The sequence below is a fragment of the Babylonia areolata genome, chromosome 9 (assembly GCF_041734735.1).
Source record: "Babylonia areolata isolate BAREFJ2019XMU chromosome 9, ASM4173473v1, whole genome shotgun sequence".
Lineage (NCBI taxonomy): Eukaryota > Metazoa > Mollusca > Gastropoda > Neogastropoda > Buccinidae > Babylonia > Babylonia areolata.
The window spans coordinates 7,874,810-7,879,809 of NC_134884.1; the positions used below are offsets into that span (position 1 = coordinate 7,874,810).

Below are 5,000 nucleotides of genomic sequence, written 5' to 3' on the forward strand. Positions count from 1 at the left end.
CTGAGCATCTTTCGAAGTTTTAAAGACCAGGCCATCATCCGCAAGAGTAAGCACCCGAGCAATTCCATTGTTGTTTAAGTCTGCAAGGCCCTTCGTGTAGACGCTGTAGAGGACAGGAGAGAGCAGAGACCCTTGTGGCAGTCCCATGGATAGTTTAGAAGGTGCAGACATCCAGTCTCTGAGGCGTAGGACGACGGTTCTTTCCTGAAGCGCTGCTGCTATCCATCTTGTCAGCGTCAAACTCACTCCATACCTTAGTAGCAGCTCCATGAGGTGCGCAAACCGGACTATTGTAGGCATCTTCAAGATCGATTGCTACTGCTAGTGTTTCTTCTTTTCTTTGAAATCCTTCATATACCTCATATGCAAAAGCAGCTGCATTTTCCCATGTGGACTTGCCTGTTCTGTAACCACCTTGATTTGAAGGGAGAATGTGCCTGTGTTCAAGATCCCTTGCAAGTTTCCTGGCTATCATGTGTTCCATGAGCTTTCCAGCAATGTTTTGCATGGTTAGGATTCGGTAGCCGCTTACCTGACGATGGTCCTTTCCTGGTTTTGGTATGAGTTTTAAGAAGCTGTGTGTCCAGTCCTCCGGCACATGTCCTTTGTGGAAACTTTTGATACAGATTGAAAAGTTTGCTTCTGTCTTCTTCCGATAGTTCCTTGATGTCCGAGTAGCGAACTTTGTCTGGGCCAGGAGCCGATTCTTTCTTGCATTTAGCTATTGCTTCGTTTAGATCATCTATTGTCAAGTCATCATCGGGTCCAGTCTGCATAAGGGTTTGGTTTAACTCAACATATTTCTTTTTTCATCTAAGTTTCTTTGATCGCTCTGTTGTATGAAACGTTTGAGCAGGGCGGATCCTTTTTCTTCGTTTGTCTTAAGCTTGGTTCCGTCAGTATCTAACATATCTAGGGTTGTTGTTGTGCACGTTTTCCCTTCCATGCGACGATAAAAGTGAGAGAGAGAGAGAGAGAGAGAGAGAGAGAGAGAGAGAGAGAGAGAGAGAGACAGAGAGAGTTGCATCATTTTCATTTCAATGACACGGCATGTGTTCTTCCCTGACACCAGGACTTAACACACATCCGCTTTTATGGCAGTGGTGTGTGTGTGTGTGTGTGTGTGTGTGTGTGTGTGTGTGTGTGTGTGTGTTTATTTTTTTAATTAATAAATCTTGCTATATCGTGTGTGTGTGTGTGTGTGTGTGTGTGTGTGTGTGTGTGTGTGTGTGTGTGTGTGTGCGTGGTGACTGTGGTGGTAGTGGCGGTTGCCGTGCACAGGTTGGAGGGAGGAAACCCTTCTCTCCTTAAATAGGTCAATTGCTGTAGTTGACTCCCCTATATTCGGGGAACTGCGCCCGATTTATTTCAGCTTCTCGTTTTTGTTGTTCCTTGGTTAGGTGGGTAGTTTTGTTTTATTCTTGATTTGTTTTTATGTGTGCATGTGTTTAACGAAACATTTGTATTTCTATTTTCTAACATGAACATACACCAAAAGAGAAAATTGAACATTTACAGATTAGTCTTTCGTGAAGGATTTGACTGAGTTTGGAGGCAAGACTGCACTGTCTCTCAGTGCTGCAGCCTTCGGGGCTGGTTGGCCTTTGGGAACCATCCCAAAACTGACTGTCCTAAAACCCTCCTGGCTGAGAGTGGGGATATAACTTGGGCAAGACACTCCACTATAATAAATTTCTAGCCCAGATAGCAAGGAGAGCAGTTGCCTCCTCTGCTGTTCTGATGGTCATGGTCTGACACGATCATATATTCCATCTTGTATGGGTTTAAAGACGAACCTATGTACGAGGGTCATGAAGGAAATGAAACAGATGGAGGTGGTGGAGAAGGGGGGGGGGGGGGGAGTAGGGGGAAGGAAACGGTGAAGTGGGTGGGGGGGTTTAAGGGGGGGCGGGCTAGGGGGAAGGAAACTGAAGGGGGGGTCGGCGGTATGGGGGAGGAAACAGTTAAGGGGGAGGGGGGTAGGGTGACGGAAACAGTGAAGGGGGGAGGGGGGAGGAAACAGTGAAGGGGTGGGGGGCGCTATGTGGGAGGAAACTGAAGGGGGAGGGGGGTATGGTGAAGGAAACAGTGAAGGGGGTGTGGGGGGGGGGGTAGGGTGAAAGAAATAGTGAATGGGGGAAGGGGGATAGTGAAAGAGGAAGTGCTGGAGAAAGATTAAGTAAAAAGATAAGACCAACAAACACACAGAATCCAACACACACACACACACACACACACACACACACACCAGGGAGAGAGTGGGAGCGAGAAAGACGCACAACATCACTAACCAAAAATGGAATTTCTCGTTTTATTTTCTGTCTCCATGTTCAGAACCGAACATTTGCCGTCTTTGTAATCCACGTTGATACTTGGAGGACAAAACGTAATCTTATCAAAGCCAGTCCAGTTTCCCAAAACTTCCTGAAGACCCATGATGCTTCAGTCACCAGGGCTGATGACTTGGAGTGCCCACGATGCCTCAGTCAACACTGATATGATGTCACATTCATGGCCCGGCAGAGTTCCCCAAGGGGAGGTAGGACTCGTTCTTCAGCAATGGGTAAGTCATGTAGCACATCTGGAGGACACACATAAGTACGTGAATAAAATGGATGGAAGAAGGCAAAGCTTTCATGGCTCATGCGATACCTACTGAACAATAAAACCGAAAATGCCGGGGTTGGGGGAGAGGGGGAAGTAGGGTTACCAGTACTTAGAGATCCAAATCATTGTTTTGTTCAGTTTGACCACAAGTTGTGTGCTGTTAAATTGTATTTTAAGCAGCCCACATCGATCGGCATTTGAATGTTTGGTGACCATGTACAAATGATTCAATGTACAAACGTTCCGTCTTCACCACCATCTGACTAAATCGTAATGAAATCGCCAAACACACTTCTGGCGTAATACACGTACGTGATGATTACTCCTGACAAATCAGGTTCTTTGATAAAATTTAGACCATAGGATCAAACGTGCTCACTCAGTCCGAACGTCTCGGCCTTGATTCACCGTGACTCAAGTCTATTATACAAGACTGTTCAAAACTATGTGCACGAGCGCAAAACAAATTCATTCGGATCTTTGTAGAAATGTGTTCCCACATTATACATGCTGAATATGAATATGCATCAAAGGGGCAACGCATTGGGTGAATGAAGATAAAGACCTTTACCCTAGTGTAAAATAGCTTAAAGTCATTTTAAATGTTTTAGATGAGATTAATTTAAAATGTCCATAGTATATTCAGATTATGTCCCATTACTTGGTAAAATGCTGCTGCTGGCAGATGAATGCATTAATGTAACTTCCATGTTAGGCAGAAGTTTCTATTTAAAATAAATAGAAATAGACGAAATGAGTGCAAGTGTCAGTATGTCATAATTTGTGTGCCCTTAGAATACACACACACACACACACCTATTCCTTTACATATCCCACCTACACACACACACCACCCGCCCACAGGCACATCACTTCCACCACCCACACTCACTCTTCAGCCCTGAAGCAGTGATATCCAGGAAGTACGAGATGAGCTGCAACCTCCGGAGATGTTCACTGGAAATGAGATGTTCCAACCTCCTGGGATCTGTACAAAACATGAACACGGTAACACGGGGACAGACTTATGCACACATATATATAGGGCCTTGCATTTGGAATGAACCGCTTTCTCTTCGTCAGGTCTGCGCACTCAGCTCTTTCAAGTCTGGCCTTTATTCCACCACTTCCCAAGATAGCCTTCTGTTTTCCAAGATTTTAGTTATGCATGCGTGGGAATGACTGGTGTGAAGGAGCTTTGATTTGTCTCTGCACAAGATTCAGCGCAATGTACATACCATCATTGACATCAGTTGTGCTTTTTTCCCTTTCAATACGCCGTTTATTTCTTGGTGTTGATATTGGGGGAAATGGTGTGTGTTCTAAAACCATGACGTCATGTTAACATTTAGATATCCATTTTTCTCGCTTTTTTCCCCCTTTCTTTGCGTGTGCTGTTTATACATTGATAATTGAGGGTGGGGGTGGGGGAGGGGAGGTGAGAGGCGGGGGGGGGTGCTTTTCTTTTATTATATTTCATCACGGAATTCATGTGTCAGACTTGTAATGCTCTACAGCTGCCTGTGGACACAAGTGTGCTCACCAGACCTACTCATGCCATGCCCCAGCAGAGGTTAATGTTAGTTTTTATTCTCGATTTCCTGGTGTGTGTGTGTGTGTGGGTGTGTGTGCGTGTGCGTGCGCGCTTTTATGTTCGCAAGTACGTGTGCATTTACGCGACTTGTCTCAAAGGAAAAAAAAAACTGCATGCACGCACACTTTCGTGTTTGTGTTTTAAACATTTGTTCTCGTGTTCATTGAATACGACTTTGGGGAAACTTGGGAATTAACCTATTTCAGTGCCACTTTAATCAAGAAAGATCAGATTAGACCAATACAATATGATCCATAAGTATTTCAAAATGTTAAAGGAAACGTAATGGGATGCTGGACATGAAGGTAGCCTGTATTCGTCTTTGAATATATGGGTATCACCAGAATAGAAATAACCAGAACTAACGACAATCTTCCAAAACCAATTGTTTAATATTGGACAATCTGCTCTATTTCAGAAATTTTTTAATAATGTCATTTATATTCGAAAGAGGCATGCCATAATGGTTTATCTAAAGCAAAAAAGGTTGAAATTCATACACGTTTTTCAACTGAGATACTTCTGTCCATTTCTGATGCAGCAGTCACCAATTACAAGTTGATGCTCGCGGTGAAAAACAAAGATAAAACATTTTGAAACACTGTTGCAGTGTGAAATGTGAACATGTGCACCGTTAGCCATGCACTGCTAGCAACCAGTATCAGATTCCAGGGATGCACATTGACAGACATCCATCAGAACTCAGTAACTACTTTAATGTAAGGCCACCGACCTGTATATATGCGGATGCACGTGTTGAACACATTGTGAAAATGAAACCGTGAGTTGGATGAACAAA

General features: G+C 44.0%; 1 long non-coding RNA gene across 1 annotated transcript in view; it reads right to left on the reverse strand.

The window, feature by feature from the left end:
- Positions 1–2,297: 2,297 nt before the first annotated feature.
- The window catches only part of LOC143285709 (uncharacterized), a 4,920-nt gene continuing 2,217 nt past the window's right edge, over positions 2,298–5,000 (reverse strand). Inside the window, exons 3-4 of the long non-coding RNA XR_013055717.1 lie at positions 3,500–3,595; positions 2,298–2,581 (exon numbers count right to left, since the gene is read on the reverse strand). This is a non-coding gene — a long non-coding RNA (uncharacterized LOC143285709). The remainder of the gene's footprint in view (positions 2,582–3,499; positions 3,596–5,000) is intronic.